General features: G+C 44.9%; 1 protein-coding gene across 2 annotated transcripts in view; it reads left to right on the top strand.

Annotated features, from left to right (window-relative positions):
- The first annotated feature begins 5217 nt into the window (after positions 1–5217).
- The window catches only part of ARMC2 (armadillo repeat containing 2), a 267447-nt gene continuing 244985 nt past the window's right edge, over positions 5218–27679 (top strand). For both annotated transcript variants that reach the window (XM_089664810.1, XM_089664796.1), the window contains exon 1: positions 5218–5560. The gene's annotated coding sequence lies outside the window, so the exon portion shown is untranslated. The remainder of the gene's footprint in view (positions 5561–27679) is intronic.

The following is a 27679-nucleotide window of genomic DNA, read 5'->3' as shown; positions in this document are numbered from 1 at the left end:
AGGAGGAGGAGGCAGGGGCGGACTGACCATTTGAAAACTTGGGCATTGCCCGAGGGCCCGAGGTCAGTAGGGGGCCCCATGAGATGCCCCTGGTACCTTTTTCATAGGGTTTTTTGAGTTTGGGCATGGACACAGGGACCCCATGATCCCCTATTGCCCGGGGGCCCCATGAGTTTTCAATCCGCCCCTGGGAGGCAGCGTTATACAGTCATGGCCGAAATTGTTGGCACCCTTGATATTTTTCCTGAAAATCAAGTATTTCACACAAAAAAGGTATTGCATTAACACATGTTTTGCTATACACATGTTTATTCCCTTTGTATGTATTGGAACAAATATAAAACAGAGGCAGAAAAGCAAATATGACATAATGTCACACAAAACCCCAAAAATGGGCTGGACAAAAGTATTGGCACCCTTAACTTAATATTTGGTTGCACACCCTTTGGAAAACATAACTGAAATCAGTCGCTTCCTATAACCATCAATAAGCTTCTGACACCTCTCACCCGGAATTTTGGACCACTCTTCCTTTGCAAACAGCTCCAGGTCTCTCTTATTGGAAGGACACCTTTTCCCAACAGCAATTTTAAGATCTCTCCACAGGTGTTCAATGGGATTTAGATCTGGGCTCATTGCTGGCCACTTCAGAACTCTCCAGCGCTTCTTTGCCATCCATTTCTGAGTGCTTTTTGACGTATGTTTGGGGTCATTGTCCTGCTGGAAGACCCAGGATCTTGGACGCAAACCCAGCTTTCTGACACTGGGCCCTACAGTGCGACCCAAAATCCTTTGGTAATCCTCAGATTTCATGATGCCTTGCACACAGTCAAGGCACCCAGTGCCAGAGGCAGCAAAACAACCCCAAAACATCATTGAACCTCCACCATATTTTACCGTAGGTACTGTGTTTTGTTCTTTGTAGGCCTCATTCCGTTTTCGGTAAACAGTAGAATGATGTGCTTTACCGAAAAGCTCTATCTTGGTCTCATCTGTCCACAAGACGTTTTCCCAGAAGGCTTTTGGCTTACTCAAGTACATTTTGGCAAACTGTAGTCTTGCTTTTTTATGTCTCTGTGTCAGCAGTGGGGTCCTCCTGGGTCTCCTGCCATAGCGTTTCATTTAATTTAAATGTCGACGGATAGTTCGCGCTGACACTGATGCTCCCTGAGCCTGCAGGACAGCTTGAATGTCTTTGGAACATGTTTGGGGCTGCTTATCCACCATCCGGACTATTCTGCGTTGCAATCTTTCATCAATTTTCCTCATCCGTCCACGACCAGGGAGATTAGCTACAGTGCCATGGGTTGCAAACTTCTTGATAATGTTGCGCACTGTGGACAAAGGCAAATCTAGTTCTCTGGAGATGGACTTGTAACCTTGAGATTGTTGATATTTTGCCACAATTTTGGTTCTCAGGTCCTCAGACAGTTCTCGTCTCCTCTTTCTGTTGTCCATGCTTAGTGTGGCACAGACAGACACACAATGCAAAGGTTAAGTGAACGTCTCTCCTTTTTATCTGCTTTCAGGTGTGATTTCTATATTGCCCACACCTGTTACTTGCCCCAGGTGAGTTTACAGGAGCATCACATGCTTGTAACATTCTTATTTATCCGCAGTTGTGAAAGGGTGCCAATACTTTTGTCCAGCCCATTTTTGGAGGTTTGTGTGACATTATGTCGAATTTGCTTTCTTTCCTCCCTTTTTTTGTTTTGTCCCAATACACACAAAGGGAATAAACATGTGTATAGCAAAACATGTGTTAATGCAATACGTTTCGTGAGAAATACATGATTTCCTGGAGAAATATCAAGGGTGCCAACAATTTCGGCCATGACTGTAGGTAACACTGAAGGAGCGCTGCGATAGGTAGGAGGAGAACCAGGAGAGAGCAGGGTCTCTGAGACCAAGAGAGTGAAGTTTTTTGAAGAGGAGGGGATGGTCAACCGTATCAAAAGCCGCAGAGAGGTCAAGTAGTAAGAGTACACAATAGTTGCCATTGGTTTTAGCTGTTAGTAGATCATTAGTGAGTTTTAGTATTGCAGTTTCAGTGGAGTGGAGTGAGCGAAAGCCAGACTGTAGAGGGTTAAGAAGGTTGTTGTCGGTGAGATGGGAGCTCAGACGATTGTAGACTAAGCGTTCCAGGAGTTTAGAGGTAATGGCAGCAGGGAGATGGGTCTTAAGATGTTCAGGTTGTTGGGGTCCAGGGAGGGCTTTTTAAGTATGGGAGTGATGTGCGCATGCTTTAGAGGGGAGGGGAAGGCACCAGTAGAGAGGGAAAGATTGAAGATGTGAGTGAGGATGGATAAATCACGATCATCAGGAAGATTCACCTGAACATATCAGATCAGGCAAAATTTGCTAATATTCAGTAACATCTGCAAACAGCTGTTCTGTAATGTGGGATAGTGCTTACTCTTCTATGTATCCTATTTAAACACAGCATGTCTCATTTGCTGCACATTCACTAAAAACAGTTACTTGGCACATTTTCCAATCTGAAGTGGCAGATCTCTATTATTAAAAGTGTTTTAAAGGTCTGCAAGTGCAAGAACTCATTTCCATACAGATGTTGTCCACCCATGTGTTGCCCATTTAGCAGGTAAAATTGGCTTTGGTTTGAACTGAGGATTTGCCACTGATCCTGATTGCAGATATAATAATCAGTGAGGATGCATCACAAGGCATAGGCTGTTTAACATTTTGCTGTGTTAGACTAAGACAGCTTCATCTGTTCAGAACTTATCCTCTGGATGAGCTGTCTGATGAGGAGATAGTGTAGACCTCTCATTCCGTGAACCAAGAACTTTTTGACCTTGTCAGAAGGGATCTGGAGTTACAGGTGAGAAGCATTAAAGCTTTGCCTGAGATGTACAAGCCAGTACATTAACTTTCAAGGGAATGTATAGTTGTTTGTATACAAGTTATTTCTTAAAAATGAATATTCAATTTTATTCAGGTAAATATGAATAATTGCTTATAAATAGCTAATTAAAAGTATTCTGCTATTGTGCCAGGAGGTAAAGCTTTCCTATCTCCCTCATGCTCTCTCTTCACATATTTTTCAGAGACTGCTTGGCTCCCAGTTGAAAACAAAAGCTCTTTTTTTCCACTCAAGTTAAAACATAAACAAACAAGATATTATGCCATTGTGATGACTTATCCCTTAATAGATGGTTTTGTTTGAGGTTTCATTCATACAAACCCAGCCTCAAGGCAGGCTGCAACTCAGGGACCTTTATCAATCAAATTAGTGACACAGCTAGACTCAAATCAGTCTGAATTTCAATTCTCTACAACTTTTCTGGATATTTGGGCCAGTGGATCTGTAATCCTGGACAACTGCAACAGATTTGAAATTTGGGACAGATTTTCACTCAACAACATGCAATTAGAAAATGGTTGAAACCAGGTTTCATTCTGTTGCAGTGCTACAAAACATGAGCCTAAGGGAGGAATTTATGACTGTAACCTAGCAGTAAATCTGCAGCGCAATTTCTCACTGCTACTGTTTAGCACTGTCTTACTGTGTGACAAATTTGATACATGTGCCTCATAGTGCTCTGGGAATCCTATGTCATGTATTAAATGTTTATTTGTAAAACAAAGAATGTATACATATATTGAAAAAATATAATTTACTGTATACATTTGTAAGCTGAAAAAGATTAAATAGCAATAACCCAAAACCATCATTTTCTTCGGTCAGGGTTACATGCTCACAGCAAAAACCATTGTGAGCTACTATGTGAGTACCCATGTACCTGATCTATCACTTACCTTACCCAGCATCTACTGTAACTTTAATCCTCTCTCCTTTCTCCTTAACCTGACCCTTAAAGCTGAACTAAACACTCCTGACCTTTACAGCCAATTAAGCTGCCATCTTATTCTCTGCTTGATCTGCAGTTACCATAGTTCTGCACATGTGATCAGTTATGACATCAGCCATTTGATGGTTTGACAGTTATGCTGAGAGCCCCAGCAAATGTGACAGGTAGCATTTACAGCATGTTTTGGAAAGCAGTTAAATCAATGGGTTTAGTTCCACTTTAAAATTAACCATTAATACATAAACTGCTGCTAACAGTGAAACATTAACCTCTAATCTAACTATGATAAAATAAATCCTAACCTCTACACTTAGCACTTAACCAAAGTATTGAAACGTTTACCCCTTAACCTAACATTTAGAATTAACTGGTGTACCCTCTTAAGGGGGTAGCGCTACACCAATATTAATTAAAGCAGAACTATACTCTCCAGTCCTTTTCAGCCACGGAAGCTGCCATCTGCCTTTGTTTATTATTATTGTTATAATATAGGATTTATATAGCACCAACAGTTTGCACAGCACTTTATAATGTGAGGGCAGATAGTAAAATTACAATGCTATTCAATACAGTATAAAACAGAGGGACCTACTCATTAGAGCTTACAATCTAAAAGGGAGGGTCAATTGATACAAAAGGTAATAACTGTGGGGGATGAGCTGATGGAGAAAATAAAGTACAGATATTAGTTGGGGGCAGAAAAGACTTGCCTGAAGATATGGCTTTTCAGAGATCGTCTAAATGTAGACAGAGTAGGAAACAGTTGGACAGATTGGGGTAGGGAATTCCAAAGAATGGGAAAGGCTCATAAGACGTTCAGGAGGCAAGCAGATATTAGGTGGGGGCAGAAAATACTTTTCTGAAGAGATGGGTTTTCAGGAATCGTCTAAATATAGGCAGAGTGGGAGACAGTTGGACAGATTGGGGTAGGGAATTCCAAAAGATGGGAGAAACTCAGAAGAAGTCCTGAAGGCAAGCATATTTGATCGGCAACACCATAGTGCTGCACAGGTGATCAGTTATGACACCAGCCATTTGATGGTTTGACAGTTTGGTTGAAAGCACAAGCAAATCTGGCAGTTATCATTCCCGGCATGGCAATATAACTGTTTTTTAAACTGTTAAATTGATGGGTTTAGTTACACTTTAATGATGACACAACCCTATCCTAAATATAACCTAGCATTTAAATTTAAAACTCTAACCCTTACATCTAACCACAAGTTAACATATAAACATTTGCCATTTAACTTTATTACCTTATCAGCACTGAAACCCAAGAGGCATGCATTGTGATCTATAGGAGCTAGTACCTTCATGCTGCAAGTTCCTATGATGTGTACAAGCTGCTTGCAGATTAGCATTTCAAGAGAAATGCCAAGTTCCAGCCTTTCACTGCATGTTTGAATGGTAGAAGCCAGAACAGCTTCTCCTGAATTCTAAAGTAGGTATTGAAGGTTATTTTCAAATAGAAGAATACAGAAGCAGGACTTTAACCTGCTAGGGAAATTATTACTTGGGTGACATAGACTGTACTCAGATTATACTCGAATCACATTACCACAGGGAGAAAATGTACAAACTAGGAAGCATTTTAAGCCCAAAACGCAAAGGGTGTTTTATCCCCATTTGAGCTTTTCCAGGAGTTTCCATGACTTCTTTATCAATCTATCAACATCAATCAGCCAAGTTCCAACAAGGAGGAACGGTGAAGAAATGACTTGTGGGTAAGTGCTTTCTTTGCCTGGTTAGCTTTTAAAATGTTTCTATACATTGAACCTCTGCCATAACTTTGTAATTTTTTCCCATTCAAAACAGCTAGTTTCTGTGTCAGATCTTTCTTTATATCGGCGTCATTGCTACAGATAAGAAAACCTGATACATCTTGTAACTTTTATAAAGAAACACTGTAGGTTCATCAAAAATGCATACTCACTGTAAGCTAATACTCACTGCACATTCAGCAATATTTACCAAGTAGAACATTGGTAAATAAGTAGAAAATGGTAGAGCAAATGTCTGCAAATATGCAGCTGATGCTGTAAATCAGCACCAACAAATGTGCCTGGATATACCAGAGTATTTATTATACTCCTATGTGTAAATTCATGGTTCATTGTGGATAATTCATAACTATGCATAATATAACATCTCTATCAGAAACACTAATTAACTACTCATTTGCTTAGGTTTCAAAGATAATATTATACTGAGAGCATGAGAAATATCTTCTAAAATATACTCAATATACAAAATCACAGTCTTTTTTTTATGTGATTGCATAAATGCGTAATTACAAAACTTCACTCCATGTGATTAGCATTGGGAAACAAATGGTAGCTAATTGTTGAATACTTGAATAGGATTGTAATACTTTTTGAATACTTTAAAGGTAGCTGCATATAACCCAGTCCTTGACTATGCCTGCATCCTTTACTGCATGAGAAAGAAAATTTATTTCTAAGTAGAATTTGTAACTGAAAATGTTCCATATTTGCTCATTACCTGTTCCCTGCTTTTCAGTGCTACATGCTGGTTGTACTTTACTGCTCTTTCTTACAATCCATGTGTGTGAGTCAGAAGACTTGATGGGATAGAGTTACTAAAGGCAAATAGGCAGTTCATCTTGCAAGGGAATTTCCCCAAAGCTTAATGTTCGCCATCATCCAAATGTGTGCAAGATAAAATGCTGTTTTCCTTTCATTGCACCTAATTGGGTATTCTTTGCGAAGTGACACCACATTTGCAAAGCTTTGGGGCAAATTTCCTTGTAGAGTGTAACTTCATTAGCAAAGCGAACAGTCTATTTTCATTCAGTAAATCATCCCTTATGAAAACTGTGCACTCTTTAGGCAGTTGACATTTGGAGGTTGATTTACTAAAGGCAAATACTCCCTCTGTTCACTTTGCAAGATAATTTTCCTTTAGCTTAGTGAATGAGCTTAAGATCTGCTGACTCCGATCATCCAATCATATGCAAGTAAGCAAAAACACATGTTTTCTCTTTTCCTTGCACATGAAAGGGCGGTCTTTGCAAAGTGAATTTTCACCACATTTACTAAGCTAAGAGAAAAATCCTCTGGAACATGAACATCCTATTTGCCTTTAGTAAATCAACCCCTTTATCTTGTACACAACACACCAATGTATGAAAAAAAACAAAACAATTTTATTAAAAAGTCTTAAAATCAGCAATAGAGACAAAACAAAATTAAAAATAAGAGGGGAGATGCCCCCTCCCCCCCAATGAAATATTGATCTCCCTAAAGGGATCTTACTGTATACTAGCAAGACCCCAAATAATGGGTTTCAAAATATATAGCATATAGGAAAGGCACACCTTTCAGAAATGTTCAGTCCTTGACATGTTTTGCAGAGGTATCTGCTTATTCAGGAGGCAGGAGAAGGCATCCAACTCCACAAATGTAGAATAAGTCCTAAAGGTCTGTGCAAGATACACAAAAAAAAGGTAGATATTATCTACCAATGCACTACACTCAGAGAGCTCACACAGACAGATATGCATCTCGAAAACAGGAAATACCTGGCCATGTTTCTAATACCAACCTGGGTCACAGTATGTGGATGTAAATCATATCTACTCAGTTGATGTGGAGACATGCCACAACCATGGGTATGAGAAGAACATCACCAGCACACTATGGATCTCCAATATGGGACCAAAGCTTTATTTTTTGATCACATAGCTACAGCAAGAGCAATATTTTGGAGCTTCGGAAGACCCCTTCATCAGGCATGTGATCTCACATGCCTTATGAAGGGGTCCTGCGAGGCTCTGAAAAGTTGCTTTTGATGTAACTATGTGATTGCTTAATAAAGCCTTGGACCCATATTGGAGATCCACAATGTGCTGGTGAAGTTCTTCTCGTCATACCCATAGTCACATGCCTGATGAAGGGGTCCTGCGAGGCTCCGAAACATTGCTCTTGTTGTAACTATGTGATTGGTTAATAAAGCTTTGGACCCATATTGAAGATCCATGGTGTGCTGGTGACGTTCTTCTCCTCTGACTGCTCTTGGTTCCAGCCGATGGTCGCTGCAGCACTTTCTCACATACACAGTCATTTCTAAACGCAATGCATTGGGACTGTGCACTCTAGTTCACAACTATGGGTACAACACAAGGAGTCAACCAGACTTACTACAGAGCAGGGGCGGACTGACCATTTGGAAACTTGGGCACTGCCCGAGGGCCCGGGGTCAGTAGGGGGCCCCATGAGATGCCCCCGGTACTTTTTTCATAGGCTTTTTTGAGTTTGGGCAAGGACACAGGGGCCCCATGATCCCCTATTGCCCGAGGGCCCCATGAGTTGTCAATCTGCCCCTGCTACAGAGTTCAGCCGTTCACCCTGAATATCTCAAGGATGAAGAAAGTACTTCACTCCCAAAAGGTTACAACCCAAACTGATAAGAAAGTGCTACCCATTGTGACAGAAACTGACCCAAGATCTAGAGCAACCAATACAGGAAGGCATAGGATGAATCAAATCCAAACATACACAAATATGATGAGAATAGTGTAGCAGTCTGTTGATCCCCCCAGTGCATCCCCATCTGCAAATTCAGTTGGCGGGTGACCTCACCTAGCCTGGTTCACTGACTACACATGGGCAGGAAACCCACGAATGCACAATGCCACAACAAGAGGCCATTATATGCTTGCTCCCATGCCTTCCCCAGGGGATATGTTAATCTGAGTTACAGGTCTGCTCCTTTACCTTCCCCCTTTTTACCATGGGAAAGCTCATGGTTCCGCCCCTCTCTAAACCTGTGTCAAGGTCCTACCTTTCTTCAGAGCTTGTGCATCTCCATGAGCTGGCATCCATATTGGTTTTCTGCAAAGCATGGTGGGAACCTTTATGCCTTCAGGCTTCTGCGGCTCCTCCTCAGAAGGGTGTGGTTGAGCACATTTAAACCTGCTGTCTGCAAGTGTGCTCTGCACTTGTGTCCTGTATGTTGCCCTGTTGCAAGCTCTTGTGTTGTTCCCATTGCTCTCCTGGTAACCGACTCGGCTTGGACAAGACTACTCTCTGCGTTAACCCTTTACCTGACCTCCCGTTGCTGAACCCGGCCCGTGACCTGAGTATTCTTTGCCTACCGTCTAGTACTGTCTGCTCCATTGTTATTGACCCGGCTTGTCTGACTACTCTACTCGTGTTCCCATCTAGCTCCCACCAGCTGTACGCCATTGGCGGCAGTCGTTATCGCAGCTGGGGTCACTCGGGGGCCGCCACCTGGTCTCAGGCTGCGTCAAGTCCATCCCCACCATCAGGGGCCCTGGTGAAGGGTAGCCTGGGGCTTAGACTCCGCGCCCTGAGGGACTCTGGTCTGTGGGTAGTGGCTGTCGTCAGTCGCAGCGTGACCGTACCATAGGCCTGCCTGCCCATTCCAGCGTTCCTGCCCTGACATTACACAAGTGCCATGAATCCTGACGGTGCAGGTACGCCTTCGATCCCTATGTTACTCGCCAGACTTGACCAACAGGATCGCTTGTTGGATCAGTTCGCTCAGGCGTTGCAGGCTCTGCTTGCACGCACAGCGCACCTTACCCCTGGGGCTATTAGGTCAGTTGTTACTCTGGTGGACTCTCCCACTGTTGCTCCGGTTGTTGCACCTACCTCCGCATCTGTTGCGGAACCCGTGGTACCCAGAGGTATGACTGGTTCTGCCCCTCTTCCTCAGCGCTTTGGGGGGGAACCAAGTCAGTGTCGTGGTTTCCTTAACCAAGTGGGGATTTACTTTGAATTAATACCTCACGCTTTCCCTACTGAGAGGGCAAAGGTGGGCTTCCTATTCTCGCTACTCTCTGATAGGGCCTTGGCCTGGGCTAATCCCTTATGGGAGAGGAATGACCCGGTGATTCACGTGTTTACCCGTTTCGTTGCCTCCTTCCGTACGGTATTCGACGTACCCGCTCGCTCCGCTTCTGCTGCCAAATTGCTCATGTCCATGCATCAGGGTTCACGAACCGTTGCCGAGTACGCCATCGAATTTCGTACTTTGGCGGCAGAGGTGGGTTGGAACAATGAGGCTCTAGTGGCTGCTTTCTCTCATGGACTCTCTGATGCGTTGAAGGACGAGATCGCAGCCAAAGAACTGCCTGTGGAGTTAGAGGCACTCATCTCCTTCCTAATCTTGATTGACACCAGGCTCAGAGAGAGGCCTTCATTTAAGGAGCGTCTGCGGAGGCCTCCTAACCATTTGGCGCCTACGTTTTCTGTCCCACCCATGCCTCCCTCTCCTCCCACGCCTCCTGGGGATGGTTTGTCTGGTAGTGAGCCCATGCAGCTGGGGTTTGCTCGCCTTTCCGAGGGGGAGCGGGCCTCTCGGCGTCGGGAGGGTCGCTGCCTGTACTGTGGACTCGGGGGGCATTTTCGGCAGTCCTGTCCGGTCCGTCCGGGAAACGCCCGCACCTGAGATCCTGTCGGGGGCAAATCTTGGGTGGAGTTTCCTCGTCCCCGGTTTCCCGTAAAGATAAACCGCTTATCACCGTTGTCCTCTCTTGGGCAGGAGGCTCAGTGACGGCCCAGGCATTGGTAGACTCTGGGGCTGGCGGTTTGTTTATGGACAGTTCGTTTGCTGCCCAGTACTCCATTCCTCTGCAGGCTCGAGAGACTCCATTGGTTCTCGAGGCAATAGATGGCAGGCCCTTGCAGCCATCGCAGGTTACCCACGAGACCCTGCCGGTGGAGGTAGCTATTGGGGCTGTTCACAGGGAATTGGCCTGTTTCCAGGTAATTTCTTCCCCGCACTACTCCGTGGTTTTGGGCTATCCCTGGCTTCAGAGGCACAATCCGACCTTTGATTGGCGATCGGCCGAGATTCTCTCATGGTCACCACGGTGTGGGGCTGGTTGCATCCGTGGCCCGGTTAAGGTGCTGTGCACCTCCTCGGACTCTGTGCTGCCCACTGAATATGGGGAGTACCTGGATGTGTTTGACAAGGTGCGCGCCGGTGCCCTGCCTCCTCATCGTCCATACGATTGTGCCATAACCTTACAAACTGGTGCTACTCCTCCGCGTGGCAGGGTGTATCCTCTTTCGGTGGCAGAGAATCAGGCCATGGAGGAATACGTTGCGGATGCGCTTTCCCGGGGGCACATTCGCAAGTCTACGTCTCCAGCAGGAGCTGGGTTTTTTTTTCGTGAAAAAGAAGGGAGGTGAGCTGAGACCCTGCATTGATTTTAGGTGTCTCAATCGGATCACGATTAAAAATGCTTATCCTATTCCGCTGATCACCGAGTTGTTTGACCGCCTCAAGGGAGCAACGGTCTTTACTAAACTCGACCTTAGGGCTGCCTACAACCTCGTACGGATCAAGGAGGGCGACGAGTGGAAGACCGCGTTCAACACCAGAACCGGTCACTATGAATACCTGGTTATGCCCTTCGGGTTGTGTAACGCACCCGCGGTCTTTCAGGAGTTTATTAACGATGTCTTACGTGACTTGTTGCAGCAGTGCGTGGTGGTTTACTTGGACGACATCCTGGTTTACTCTGCGTCTATGGAGACTCATATCCAGGATGTTAAGCGGGTGCTGCAACGGTTAAGTGAAAACAAGCTTTTCTGTAAGCTCGAGAAGTGTGAATTTCACCAATCCCAGGTTGCCTTTTTGGGCTACATCATTTCCCCGGTGGGTTTTTCTATGGACCCTGAGAAGGTTTCAGCGGTTCTGCAGTGGCCTCGTCCCAGTGGTCTTCGGTCCATTCAGCGCTTTTTGGGATTTGCCAACTATTATCGGAAGTTTATCAGGAACTTTTCCACACTGTCCAAGCCTCTCTCAGATCTGACCAAGAAGGGCAGTAACCCTCACGAGTGGTCACCCGAGGCCATCTCAGCTTTCAAGGCTCTGAAAGCCGCCTTCACTTCGGCCCCAATTCTGTCTCATCCTAATCCTGGGTTGCCTTTTGTTCTCGAGGTTGATGCATCTGAGACAGGAGTAGGCGCCCTCTTGTCCCAGCGTCGGTCACCTGAGGGACCCCTACTTCCTTGTGGGTTCTACTCCAAGAAGCTTTCCTCTGCAGAGTACAACTACCAGATTGGAGACAGGGAGTTGTTGGCCATTATTCTGGCTCTCAAGGAATGGAGGCACCTGCTTGAGGGTTCTGTGGTCCCGGTCCTAGTTCTCACTGACCACAAGAACCTCACATATCTCTCGGAGGCTAAGAGGTTGACACCCCGTCAGGCCAGGTGGGCTCTGTTTTTGTCACGTTTTAACTATGTGGTCTCTTACTTGCCTGGTTCCAAGAATGTCAGGGCTGATGGCTTGTCGCGGCAATACTCTGAGCTGTCCAGGGAGGACACTGAGCCGACCTCGGTCATTCCCCCAAACCAGATCCTGGCTGCCATTCGGACCAACCTGACTTCTCCCCTTGGGGAGCAGATTTTGGCGGCTCAAACTAACGTTCCCCCTGAGAGACCGGCTGGAAGATGTTTTGTACCTGAGGGATTGCGTACCCGCTTGCTACGTACCTACCATAATTCCAAGACTGCCGGTCATCCTGGTAGGAACCAATTGTCCTGGGTCGTTTCTCGGTTATTCTGGTGGCCATCTCTCCGTTCTGACATCACCTCATATGTAGCAGCTTGTTCGGTCTGTGCCCAGAATAAATCTCCTCGGCACCTTCCATTGGGCCTTCTGCAACCCATTCCCAATGGGGAGCGTCCCTGGTCACACCTGGGCATGGATTTTATTGTGGATCTTCCTGCGTCTCAAGGTCATACGGTCATTCTTATGGTGATTGATCGTTTTTCTAAGATGTGCCATTGCATTCCGTTCAAGAAATTGCCGACTGCACAAAAACTGGCTACGGTTTTCGCCAAGGAGATCTTTCGCTTGCACGGGTTGCCCAAGGTGATTGTCTCGGACCGTGGGAGCCAGTTTGTGTCCAGGTTCTGGCGCGCCTTCTGCTCCCAGTTGGGTATCGAGCTTTCCTTCTCTTCGGCCTACCACCCTCAGTCCAATGGGGCTGCGGAGCGTTCCAACCAGGCCCTGGAACAATTCCTTCGTTGCTATATATCGGATCATCAGGACAACTGGGTCGATCTCCTGCCATGGGCAGAGTTTGCGAGGAACTCGGCTGTCAACTCCTCCTCTGGGATGTCCCCCTTCATGGCCAACTATGGGTTCCAACCCGCTGTTTTGCCTGAGTTGTTCTCTCCACAGGACATTCCGGCTGTGGATAACCACCTGGCTGCTCTGCGCTCCTCATGGGGGCAGATTCAGAGGTCCTTGAAGGACTCAGCACAGCGCCAGAAGCTCCAGGCTGATTGTAGACGGTTGCCCGCTCCCTCTTACCAGGCCGGAGATCGGGTATGGTTGTCCACTCGCAACCTCAAGCTTCGGGTGCCCGCACCAAAGCTGGCCCCCCGTTTTGTTGGTCCTTTCCGCATTCTTCGCAGGGTGAACCCGGTTGCCTATGCCCTTGCTCTTCCTCCTGGGATGCACATCTCCAATGTCTTCCACGTATCCCTGTTGAAACCTCTGATCTGTAATCGCTTTACTGCCTCTCCGCCTCGGCCTCGTCCTATCAGGGTCGACGGCCATGAGGAGTATGAGGTGAGCCGCATCTTGGATTCTCGGTTGGTCCGCGGTCGGGTACAGTTTCTGGTCCATTGGCGTGGTTATGGTCCCAGGAACGTTCCTGGGTTCCTTCCGCGGATGTTCATGCTCCTGCCCTCCTCCGCGCTTTTCACGCCCGATTTCCTCAGAAACCTTTTGTTGAGCCGCGGAGGGGGAGGGGCCCTTGAGGAGGAGGTACTGTCAAGGTCCTACCTTTCTTCAGAGCTTGTGCATCTCCATGAGCTGGCATCCATATTGGTTTTCTGCAAAGCATGGTGGAAACCTTTATGCCTTCAGGCTTCTGCGGCTCCTCCTCAGAAGGGTGTGGTTGAGCACATTTAAACCTGCTGTCTGCAAGTGTGCTCTGCACTTGTGTCCTGTATGTTGCCCTGTTGCAAGCTCTTGTGTTGTTCCTATTGCTCTCCTGGTAACCGACTCGGCTTGGACAAGACTACTCTCTGCGTTAACCCTTTATCTGACCTCCCGTTGCTGAACCCGGCCCGTGACCTGAGTATTCTTTGCCTACCGTCTAGTACTGTCTGCTCCGTTGTTATTGACCCGGCTTGTCTGACTCCTCTACTCGTGTTCCCATCTAGCTCCCACCAGCTGTACGCTATTGGCGGCAGTCGTTATCACAGCTGGGGTCACTCGGGGGCCGCGACCTGGTCTCAGACTGCGTCAAGTGTCCATCCCCACCATCAGGGGCCCTGGTGAAGGGTAGCCTGGGGCTTAGACTCCGCGCCCTGAGGGACTCTGGTCTGTGGGTAGTGGCTGTCGTCAGTCGCAGCGTGACCGTACCATAGGCCTGCCTGCCCATTCCAGCATTCCTGCCCTGACAACCTGCTTCATTATATTATATTCTTGATTTTGATTTTTAGATTGTACTAACTTTTGCTTTTATTTAGAAATTTTAGATGCATACATACGCGAAGCATATCAAGGACTGAACACTTCTGGAGGGTGTGCTTCCCTATATGCTATATACCAGGGGTGGGCAAACTTTTTGACTTGAGGGCCGCAATGGGTTCATATATTGGACCCGGGGGCCGGACCAAGAGTAGATGAATGATGTGTATGTGTCATCCATAGTAAGTATAGTAATATTCCCCCATAGTAAGCATAGTAATTCATCCCCCATATAGTAATTCATCCCCCATAGTAATTCATCCCCCATAGTAATTAATCCCCCATATAGTAATTCATCCCCCATATAGTAATTCATCCCCCATATAGTAATTCATCCCCCATAGTAATTCATCCCCCATAGTAATTCATCCTCCATATAGTAATTCATCCCCCATATAGTAATCCATCCCCCATATAGTAATCCATCCCCCATAGTAATTCATCCCCTATATAGTAATTCATCCCCCATAGTAATTCATCCCCCATATAGTAATTCATCCCCCATATAGTAATTCATCCCCCATATAGTAATTCATCCCCCATAGTAATTCATCCCCCATATAGTAATTCATCCCCCATAGTAATTCATCCCCCATAGTAATTCATTCCCCATATAGTAATTCATCCCCCATAGTAATTCATCCCCCATAGTAATTCATCCCCCATATAGTAATTCATCCCCCATAGTAATTCATCCCCCTTAGTAATTCATCCCCCATAGTAAATCATCCCCCATATAGTAATTCATTCCCCATATTAATTCATCCCCCATATTAAGTCCCCAAGTCCCCCCTGTGTCAATTCACTTACCTTTGCTCCGCGCGTTCCTCTCGCCGTGTGCCCGTGCCGTTCCGGTGTAGCATGAAAATCTGTCTCCTATGAGGATCTGTCCCCCTCGACGAATCTGCGCATGTGCCAGTTTCAGGCATTAGCAGCCGATCGGCGATCTCCGGCACATGCGCAGATACGTCGAGGGGGACAGATCCTCATAGGAGACAGATTTTCATGCTACACCGGTCTTCAGGGCGGACTGAGAGGAGCCTAGCTCCCCTCGCGTTCGTCACGCTGCCCCGCCTACACACATCCTGACAGCCATCCTGACAGTATCACTGTCAGGAATGGACTGGCCAGCAATGGTGGGACTCACCTGCCTTTTGATCTGCAGTACCAGGGCTGGCCAGCGGGTGCTCCCAGCAATCAGAGACTCAACCTTTCAGCCAGCTAACACCTGGAACTGATTATGCTGGGGTATTTAAGGGATGGACAGACCCGCAGACTCTGCCTTGGTGTTGTGTTTGTCCTGGGCCCTGTATCTGTCCTGCATCCTGTTTCTGTTCCTTTGCTGACCCTGCCTGATCTGAACCGCTGCTGACTTCTCCTGCTCTGATCCCGGCTCGCTCCTGACCATCCCTCTGCCTGACCCTCTGTACTACGCTGCTTGCTACCTGTTCTGATCCCTGGCTTGTGACCCTGACCATCCCTCTGCCTGACCCTCTGTACTACGCTGCTTGCTACCTGCTGAACCTGGCCTGTGACCCCGACCATTCTCCGCTTGCTCCCCCTGTACCTACCTGCCCAATTGATATTGACCCGGCCTGCCTGACGACGCTTGCTTGTATGTACTGTTATCTGTGGGTGGTTGGTTGGTTTGTTTGCACTGTATTATGTTTAGTATTGCACTGCGTTTATGTTTGTATTGTTAGTGTTAATAAATTATATTGTTTATCACATATCTGAAGTCTGCGTTTCCCTGCGTCAGTCACACACCTCTGGTCACACCTTGGAGCCCTGACAATCACGCTCCGCGGACCGGATTAAAAGGTCCGCCGGGCCGTAGTTTGCCCATTGCTGCTATATACAGTATCTTGACACCTATTAGTTGGGGTCTTGCTACTATACAATATTAAGATCCCTTTAGGCAAACTGCTTCTGATATTGAATTTTTAAATTTTTTTTATTTTTAATTTTGTATTACTGATTTTAGGACTTTGTAATGAATTGATATTTTTTATGTATTGTGTGTATGAGGTATCAATAAACTCCATTATATGTTTCTCTCCTTGATCCTCTAGTAAATGGGACCCCTCTGATGAAGATGTTGCCATTGATCCCATCTTGTTCAGCTGTATCAACAGCTTTGCCGTAAAGTGATTCTAAAAGCTATTTTTAAAAAAATAACAACCATATCATACTTACCTGCTCTGTGCTATGGTTTTGCACAGAGCAGCCCTGATCCTCCTCTTTTGGGGTCCCCCGCCGGTGCTTCTGCCCCTTCCCCCTGCCAAATGCCCTCATAACAAGCCTCTTGCTACAGAGGGCACTTGTGTGTGCTCGCTCCTGACTTCATTGGCACACAGAGTGCGGCTCTCCCACCCACACACACACACTGTCTACTCACTGACTGTGATTGACAGTCAGTGAGGGGCCAAAGGCTCTTGCTGCTGCCCCTGTGTCCACTGAGGAGACAGAGAGAGCCAAGAGAGCTGCTTCTCTCATGCACATCACTGGTTCAAAATTGGGGTAAGTAGATATAGGAGAGGGGTGGAGCACCAGGGGAGCTCCATGGAGAAGGTTTTTTAACCTTAATACAAAGAATGCATTAAGGTAAAAATCTTTTGCCCTTAGAACCACTTTAATAGTCGTTTTATACAGGTATTGTATTAGCTAATTTACCTTGCCCCAGGTGGCTTTTCTACAAATGTTTACATTTAATACAATACCAAAAATATGTAACAGCAAGCATGTAAAAATGTCACACCAAAAACTACCTTAAGGTGAACACTGCAAAAATAACTAGAAATTTGTGCTCTCTAAAATTATGCTATACTTTCCTTTTATTTATATTTGATCATTATGTTATCTACAGTACAGTTACAGCAATGCATTTGACAGGGCTGCAGTAGATGTTCACCACTATTTCTGAAACTGTTCATCACAAAACCCATACCATAAAATAACTTTTTAGTAAAGTGTCCTTTTGGTAGAATTAGTCATTTCTACATTCCAAGATCATAGCATTTGTTTGGGCCAAGTAATCCAGAAAAAATCCCCCAAAAATATGATACAAATGTTATAAATTGAGTTGCAGTTTAGTGAGTAAAATAAGTATTTGATCTCCTTCCAACCAACAATAATTGTGCCTCCCACAGACTGGCTATGTGCTCATGTGATATACAGATTAGTCCTGTCAATTTAAAAGGTGCTCCTAACGACAACTCATTATGTGTATAAAAGACATCTGTCTACAGAATCTCTTTCTTCCATTCAAAAATCACCATCATTATGGGCAAGAACAAAGAGCTGTCAAAAGGACATCAGGGACAAGATTGTAGGCCTGCACAAGGCTGGAATGGGCTACAAGACCATCAGCAAGAAGTTTGTTGAGAAGGAGACAACTGTTGGAGCGATTATTTGCAAATGGAAGAAATACAAAATAACTATCAATCGCCCTCGGTCTGGAGCTCTATGAAAGATTTCACCTCATGGGGTAAGGATATTCATGAGAAAAGTGGAGGATCGGCCCAGACCTTCACAGGAGGAGCTTGTGGAGGCAGTTGGGACCACAGTCACTAAATAAACCATCGGTAACGTGATACGCTGCCATGCATTGAAATCCTTCAGCGCCCGCAAGGTCCCCCTCCTCCAGAAGGCACATGTAAAGACCCGTCTGAAGTTTGCCAATGAACATCTAAATGATTCAGAGAAGGATTGGAAGAAAGTGCTGTGGTCAGATGAGATCAAAATTGAGCTCTTTGGCATTAACTTGACTCACCATGTTTGGAGGAAGAAAAATGCTGACTATGACCCTAAGAACACCATCCCCATAGTCAAGCATGCAGGTGGAAACATTGTGCTTTGGGGCTGTTTCTCTGCTAAAGGTACAGGTTGACTTTGCCGCATTCAGAAGCCAAGTGCTGTAAAATCTTGGATGAGAACCTTCTTCCCAGGACACTGAAGATGGGTCGTGGATGGGTCTTCCAGCATGACAATGATCCAAAACATACCGCCAAAGCAACAAAGGAATGGCTCAAGAAGAAGCACATTAAGGTCTTGGAGTGGCCTAGCCAGTCTCCAGACCTTAATCTTACAGAAAATTTATGGAGGGAGCAGAAACTTTATGTTGCCAAGCGACAGCCAAGAAACCTTAAGGATTTAGAAATGATCTGTAAGGAAGAGTGGACCAGGAAATGGCCAGAGACTGCGGACATAATACAGGAGATGACCAGAGACTGCAGACATAGTACAGGAGATGACCAAAGACTGCGGACATAATACAGGAGATGACCAGAGACTGCAGACATAGTACAGGAGATGACCAGAGACTGCAGACATAGTACAGGAGATGACTAGAGACTGCGGACATAGTACAGGAGATGAACAGAGACTGCGGACATACTACAGGAGATGACCAGAGGCTGCGGACATAGTACAGGAGATGAACAGAGACTGAGGACATACTACAGGAGATGACCAGAGGCTGCGGACATAGTACAGGAGATGAACAGAGACTGCGGACATACTACAGGAGATGACCACAGACTGTGGACGTAGTACAGGAGATGACCACAGACTGTGGACATAGTACAGGAGATGAACAGAGACTGCAGACCTTTGGGGAGCGGGGGGGGGGCGGGTATCCAAATTTGACAAGTACCCGCTCCCACTTCCACTGAGTTACCCTCCCCGTAGGTTTGTGGGACATGTGACAGGTCCCAGAAGACTACAGGTGGCCATTCACAAAGCGCAGCGCTTCTCTTGATGCGCAGTGGGCACCCGGCTGTGAAGCCGCAAGCTGTCACAGCCGGGTGCCCACACTGAAGATGCCGGTGCTGGGGAGAGAAGACGGCCAGGGAAAACAGGACACCGATGGACCAAGGAACAGGTAGGACTGAGGATCAGGTTCTTCGCGGCCAACCCGGTATTCTAACACGGTGGTGGCGGGAATACCGGACAGGCCGCTCCATATTTGCTGCATAAAACGCACAGACATTTTCCCCATTTTTTGGGGGGGGGGGAAAGTGCATCTTTTGGAGCGAAAAATACGGTACTTATTTTACTCACTGAACTGCAACTCAATTTATATTTGTTTTTTCTGGATTTTTAGTTGATATTCTGTCTATCAATTAAAAAACACCTATGATAAAAAATTATAGACCCTTCGTTTCTTTGTATGTGGACACACTTGCAAAATCTGAAGGGGATCAAATATGTATTTTTTGTATATACTTTTTTTCTTTCGGTAAAGGATGAAGTGATGCTAGGTTAAATTGTGAAAATTTGTGTGATAAAAATCAAAGAACCGATTAGCACTGCTTAGGTAACACTACCTTTGCAGCTGTAATTCTCCCACAGTCATCTGTGTCTACCAACACCAATGTCTTAGATTGAAATTAACCCACCTATCCTTTGCAACCAAGGAAGCTGCCACATTGGCCTCTTTTTAACTACTTCTCATCCCTCCGGCAGGGCGTCATATGACGCCCTTCCCCGATTGCGCTTTGCACGTGCCCACAGGGCCCCGCTCTGGCGAGATCTGTCACCGGCTGTGTACTTCAGCCATGCCATTGACAGATCTGTGTACAAGTCCCATTGCCAGTACCATGTGACCTGCTGTGACCAATCACAGCAGGTCACATGACAGTTGTATACAATGGATGGCTTCCTTTCATGCCAGCCATTGTATACAAGTGTGTCTAGCTGTGAATGGTCACAGTGATCACATGCACAGGCTGGGCCAGTCACAGCTCATCTGTGTCATGTGATTAGCCGTGGGCAATCACAGCTAATCAAAACAAAAAAATCTGAATTAATTGATTTCATTCAGTTAAATGTTTGCTTATAGCAAATAATTTCTTTGCTATAAGCAATCAAATTGTGTAACAAACAAAAAAAAATATTGATCACTTCCCCAGACTATGGTAACATTATACTACTTTGGTCATACTGTAATATGAAAAACAACCTTAAAAAAAGAGAAAAATGTAATAAAAAATCAAAAAAATAATAAACAAATAAACAAAATTTTAAAAAATTATCTTTTGTTTTTTGTACTGTCACCAGTCAGTGTACCTGATCACCACCACACCAGTTATATAATGACACTGTACTGCACTGGTGACAGTATGGAAAAAAATGTGAAAATTATTTTTTTAATTTCTTCATTTTCTGAAAAATTATGACAAAAAAATTACAACTTCAAAAAACTCACCATGCCTGTTATGAAGTACATCGGACTGTCTACTTTGCAAAAAGGGGTCATTTGGAGGATATCTGTACTTTTCTGACATTTTTGGGCCTCAAAAAATTAGATTGGCTGTCACTACTTCAGGATTGATCAATTTTCAGATATATCCCATAGTTTGTGAACTTTATAACTTTCCTACAGACTAAATAATAAATACTGATTTGGGTTATTTTCACCAAAGAAATGTAGCAGAATACATCTTGGCCTAAATTTATGAAGAACAATTATTTATTTGCACACTTTTATAACAGAAGCAAAGAAACGTGTTTTTTTTCAAATTTTTTTTGCTAATTTATTAAAAAATAAAAACCTCAGTGGTGATTAGCCCCTTCATGCCTAAGGGTAAAACAAATCTAAATGACTAAGCACATATTTGCAACGTTGACATGTTAGTAAAACCATACATATCATCACAACTACTTTGTACATCCAGGTGAATTATACCTTGTTTTTTTCAGGAAAAATTGGGATTTCATTTGGTGATAAATGGTAATGGATATCTCCTGATTTTTTTTTTATTATCAAAGGAAAACTGGCCCAAAATAGTAAAAAAAAAATAATTTTATTTAAATTTAGCTGTGTGTTTCTTGTTACTACCATAACCTACCACCAAACAACAACTCAAAACTAGAAAAGCTACAATTTATGGGGAAATTGTGTGAAGTGTTCTTGCCTCCACCAGTAGTCTACAACTCACACTCTAGCTTTTCTCACTCTGCTGGCTGCTCACACACCTGGGTTCCTATGGCAACTCACTCTACAGCAAGGGCAGAGAAGAGCAGTTAAAAACAAACTGCTCCAACTTGCTTACTTCACTGGCAGTTGCCATCTTCAAACAGTTGTAGATTAAAAATTATAAATTCTACACCAAAGAGCTTTATATTGTGAGAATCACAAGACCCAGACCTACATTTTGATGCATTGTATGTCTCTGAAATATTCAAAATGAAGGCACAGTCGCAGTTTAGAAATTGCCCTTCAAATTTGAGGTGGCTAGAGTGGAGTTTCAATGAATGTCAATGGGTGGCGTGAGTTGCAAACAAATGGTCATATTGTGAAAACTATCAGGACTATGGCTTAGCCGTGGACATTTTTTAGTGGCAGCAGGGATAGCTGAACGTTTTGATATAAGATTTGTGTAGGTGGGCTTGACAATGAGGGAGTGATGGCAGTTTAGAAATCATGTCCTGATTTTTCAGCTCACACTCTAGCTTTTGTCAGCTCCCACTCTAGGTTTGAACATTCCACCATTCATTCCTATGGGACCAATTTCACCACAAAAACGCCGATATTTCGGGAACCATTCGGAGAAACGTTCCACAAAGTAATAGCACAGCAATCAGGAACAATCTGCACGTTTCGGTATATTACTGTCTATGTAGTGTAAAAACTGTGGGAGGAGTTAGGGTGGTAAATTTGGCTATAATAATAAGAATATATATGTGAGATAACAGTAAGTGGTCTTGCCATGCAAGAACACTTAATAAATTCTACAGCTCTTGAGGATCGGAGTAATACCACATATGTGTATGTTATTTGTTGTTTGTCCCCGTAGTACAGCCCAGAAACAATAATGCGCATTTTGTTTTGTCTTTTTTTTTTTCCCTAAAACACACTGACACTGACATTGACACTAACTGACACTGGTACCAAATTTTTTTTTTTAAATCCTGACCTTTGACCCTGACCTTGTCCCAAACACTAACCCTGGCACTGCACTAGATCAATCCTTTATCTAGGTATTTTTTCTTTATTTTTTCATCTTTTTTAATATTTATTTATTTATCTTTTTTTTTTTCTAACAAGCAGGGCCTTCTGATTCCTCTTGTAGCAAATTGTATTGTAACTGTAATGTCTACCTTCATTTTGTAAAGCGCCCTGCTCATTAGAGCTTACAATATAGGAGGAAGGGTTGAGTGATACAAAAGGTAATAGCTGTGGGGAGATGAGCTGATGGAGGAAATAAATGGTGGTTTACTAGGTAGAAGCAGGATAGGCTTCTTTAACCCCTTGACGCCGAGCGCACGCAAATATGCGGCCTCTCTACGTCTGGGCATTGATGCTGAGCGGCCGCATATTTGCGTGCAATTACAAATTACATATGTGCTGAGAGCACACGCCCTGCGCGCTCCTAGCACATGTGTCCGCGACTCCGGGAAAGGTCCCAATCTCCACTTTCGATCGGGAACTTTTCCGATCATGTGACAGCAAATTATTGCGGTCACATGACCCTAAAACCCGCCTAGCCTCCCAGCTTCTGAAACTCTTAAAGGCGCGAAAAGGTTAAAGAGAAAGGTTTTCAGGGATCGTCTAAAGGTGGATAGATTAGGAGACAGCCGGACAGATTGGGGTAGGGAGTTCCATAGGATGGGAGAAGCTCGGGAGAAGCCCTGGAGGCGAGCATGGGAGGAGGTGACACGGGAACTAGAGAGCAGTAGGTCTTGGGAGGATCGAAGAGAGTGGTTTGGTTGATATGGTGCTGTACATGTCACCAGTTATGACACTAACCATTTGATGACTTGACATTTTGGTTGAAAGCACGAGGAACTGTGACGATTATCATTCATGGCATGGCTTGAATGTAACTGCTTTGGAAAACAGTTAGACCAATGGGTTTTTATGCATTAACAAGCCAATCCATCCAGATGTAAATTTTAACTATAAGTGCAGTGTGGTGGTTGGAATCATCCATTGTCTTCTTGGAAACCCTAGCAGTTTCTGGCTATGTTTCTGCACGCTTTGAATGTTTGTTTCATGTTTCCCTTGTACACACCATTAAGAATCCTAGGGCATGGGTTGCCCCCCCCCCCATAACTCTCACAGCAGGAACTGAAATGTAGAGGTCCCACCACAGAGGTCTTTTTGAGACATAAAAAGATGGATAATGTAATTATTCTACAACTACCAAAAGCTGGAGTGTAGGTTTTTGATGGACTGACCTTTTAAATAAGCATCAAGGAATTCTGACACCAATAAAGTAAGAATTGGGGTCAAAGAGGTTGAGATGCTACAGAGACATTTTATATGCTCCCTTTCACCCCTGCCTGATAACAGAAATGCCTGTCAAAATAACCGATCAGAAGACATGCAGCTGTTATATTTGCAGAACCTTTGTAGTTTAGAGTGTGGTAAAGCCATTGCACTTGCCACAGGCAAGTCTGTTATCTCATGGCAGGTTAAAAGGAGATCTGACTGGCTACAAATTAATGCTTTGAATACTGTGATTATAACTAGAGATGAGCGAATCGAAGTATCCGAAGTGGAATTCGAGTCGAATATCGGAAAAATTTCGATTCGTGCCGAATCCGAAAAACAGCCTAATTCGGACGCGCGAATCGAAATTTTTCCGAAAATGGCGGCTGACATGTGCGGCGACGGAGCGGGGATGTCGGGGAAGGCGCGCAGACAAGGCGCGCTGCCCCATAATGCATTCCTCAACGACATGTGATCGCATCAGCCAATCAGCAGCCAGCCAGCCAGCACTGTGTAATGGTCGAGGTATATATAGCGGCCATTTTGGAAATCTTCATTTGCCTGCAGTCATTGAACAGAGGCAGACCGCTCTGTACTAGGGACAGGGACAGAGTTAGGGCCACAGAAACGAGAATTGGGGACAGAGAGAAGTTACTTAGGGACAGAGAACCATTACTCAGGGACACAGACTTGTTAATGAGGGCCACAGAATCGTTATTTAGGGACAAAGAAACGCTAGTTAGGGCCACAGAATTCATACTCAGGGACAGACAGAATTGTTACTCAGTGCCAGAGAATTGTTACTTAGGGCCACAGAAACGTTATTAGGGCCACAGAATTTTTACTCAGGGACAGACAGAATTGTTACTGAGTGCCAGAGAATTGTTACTCAGGGACAGACAGAATTGTTACTGAGTGCCAGAGAATTCTTAGGGCCACAGAATTCATTCTCAGGGACAGACAGAATTGTTACTCAGGGACAGACAGAATTGTTACTGAGTGCCAGAGAATTGTTACTCAGGGACAGACAGAATTGTTACTGAGTGCCAGAGAATTGTTACTCGCACAGACACAAAATTGTTACTTGCACAGACACAGAATTGTTACTCGCACAGACACAGAATTGTTACTCAGGGCCACAGAATTCATACTCAGGGACAGACAGAATTGTTACTGAGTGCCAGAGAATTGTTACTCAGGGACAGACAGAATTGTTACTGAGTGCCAGAGAATTGTTACTCAGGGACAGACAGAATTGTTACTGAGTGCCAGAGAATTGTTACTCAGGGACAGACAGAATTGTTACTGAGTGCCAGAGAATTGTTACTCAGGGACATACAGAATTGTTACTGAGTGCCAGAGAATTGTTACTCGCACAGACACAAAATTGTTACTTGCACAGACACAGAATTGTTACTCGCACAGACACAGAATTGTTACTCAGGGCCACAGAATTCATACTCAGGGATAGACAGAATTGTTACTGAGTGCCAGAGAATTGTTACTCAGGGACAGACAGAATTGTTACTGAGTGCCAGAGAATTGTTACTCAGGGACAGACAGAATTGTTACTGAGTGCCAGAGAATTGTTACTCGCACAGACACAAAATTGTTACTTGCAGAGACACAGAATTGTTACTCGCACAGACACAGAATTGTTACTCAGGGCCACAGAATTCATACTCAGGGACAGACAGAATTGTTACTGAGTGCCAGAGAATTGTTACTCAGGGACAGACAGAATTGTTACTGAGTGCCAGAGAATTGTTACTCAGGGACAGACAGAATTGTTACTGAGTGCCAGAGATTTGTTACTCGCACAGACACAAAATTGTTACTTGCACAGACACAGAATTGTTACTCGCACAGACACAGAATTGTTACTCAGGGCCACAGAATTCATACTCAGGGACAGACAGAATTGTTACTGAGTGCCAGAGAATTGTTACTCAGGGACAGACAGAATTGTTACTGAGTGCCAGAGAATTGTTACTCAGGGACAGACAGAATTGTTACTGAGTGCCAGAGAATTGTTACTCAGGGACAGACAGAATTGTTACTGAGTGCCAGAGAATTGTTACTCAGGGACAGACAGAATTGTTACTGAGTGCCAGAGAATTGTTACTCGCACAGACACAAAATTGTTACTTGCACAGACACAGAATTGTTACTCGCACAGACACAGAATTGTTACTCAGGGCCACAGAATTCATACTCAGGGATAGACAGAATTGTTACTGAGTGCCAGAGAATTGTTACTCAGGGACAGACAGAATTGTTACTGAGTGCCAGAGAATTGTTACTCAGGGACAGACAGAATTGTTACTGAGTGCCAGAGAATTGTTACTCGCACAGACACAAAATTGTTACTTGCACAGACACAGAATTGTTACTCGCACAGACACAGAATTGTTACTCAGGGCCACAGAATTCATACTCAGGGACAGACAGAATTGTTACTGAGTGCCAGAGAATTGTTACTCAGGGACAGACAGAATTGTTACTGAGTGCCAGAGAATTGTTACTCAGGGACAGACAGAATTGTTACTGAGTGCCAGAGAATTGTTACTCGCACAGACACAAAATTGTTACTTGCACAGACACAGAATTGTTACTCGCACAGACACAGAATTGTTACTCAGGGCCACAGAATTCATACTCAGGGATAGACAGAATTGTTACTGAGTGCCAGAGAATTGTTACTCAGGGACAGACAGAATTGTTACTGAGTGCCAGAGAATTGTTACTCAGGGACAGACAGAATTGTTACTGAGTGCCAGAGAATTGTTACTCGCACAGACACAAAATTGTTACTTGCACAGACACAGAATTGTTACTCGCACAGACACAGAATTGTTACTCAGGGCCACAGAATTCATACTCAGGGACAGACAGAATTGTTACTGAGTGCCAGAGAATTGTTACTCAGGGACAGACAGAATTGTTACTGAGTGCCAGAGAATTGTTACTCAGGGACAGACAGAATTGTTACTGAGTGCCAGAGAATTGTTACTCGCACAGACACAAAATTGTTACTTGCACAGACACAGAATTGTTACTCGCACAGACACAGAATTGTTACTCAGGGCCACAGAATTCATACTCAGGGACAGACAGAATTGTTACTGAGTGCCAGAGAATTGTTACTCAGGGACAGACAGAATTGTTACTGAGTGCCAGAGAATTGTTACTCGCACAGACACAAAATTGTTACTTGCACAGACACAGAATTGTTACTCGCACAGACACAGAATTGTTACTCAGGGCCACAGAATTCATACTCAGGGACAGACAGAATTGTTACTGAGTGCCAGAGAATTGTTACTCAGGGACAGACAGAATTGTTACTGAGTGCCAGAGAATTGTTACTCGCACAGACACAAAATTGTTACTTGCACAGACACAGAATTGTTACTCGCACAGACACAGAATTGTTACTCGCACAGACACATAATTGTTACTCAGGGCCACAGAATTCATACTCAGGGACAGACAGAATTGTTACTGAGTGCCAGAGAATTGTTACTCAGGGACACCTAATCGTTGAATTAAATAGTATGTCAGACAACATGCAGAGGAGTGGCAGAGGAGGCAATGTTTTAGGAGCGAGCAGACGTGGCAGCAGAGGAAGGGGTCGAGGCAGCAGTATTCGCAGCCAGAGGCCAGTGCTCCCGGTGTCATCCAGCGGTCGTGTCTCCACCGACAACCCTGCCGTCATTGATTGGTTGGCTCGGTCGTCTTCCTCTTCCCAGGTCACCTCTGACACCTACAGCCAACGGTCGGTGGGTACGTCAGACACAACCGTTAGTTGGCATGGCCCGGGACCAAGCCCACTGAAATCACGTGTCCTCTACCTGCCCCTGTCCTTTGCTGTTCCCTCACCAAGCGAAGTATCGCATGCTGTGGGCTCAGCCCCACTGTACAGTGAGGAAGAGCTAACAGAGGGCGGTCAGGAACGGGGGGAGACATCGGCCTTTTCAGCAGCCAAGCGAACAAGTACTGGCGAGGAGAGTGGCTCGGTAGCCGGTCTAGAGACAGGTCTGTCTCCTGACCCAGACGCAGCCGAGGGGGCTAGTAGTGAGGCGGAGACCCTACTTGATGATGAGGAGGTTGATCGCACTTGGCAGCCTCGTCGTCATCA

This window comes from Staurois parvus, unplaced genomic scaffold (assembly GCF_062004578.1).
Source record: "Staurois parvus isolate SC_StPar_1 unplaced genomic scaffold, SC_StPar_1.0 ptg000048l, whole genome shotgun sequence".
Lineage (NCBI taxonomy): Eukaryota > Metazoa > Chordata > Amphibia > Anura > Ranidae > Staurois > Staurois parvus.
Note: the sequence above shows the minus strand (reverse complement) of the source record. Positions and strands in the feature narration are given on the sequence as shown.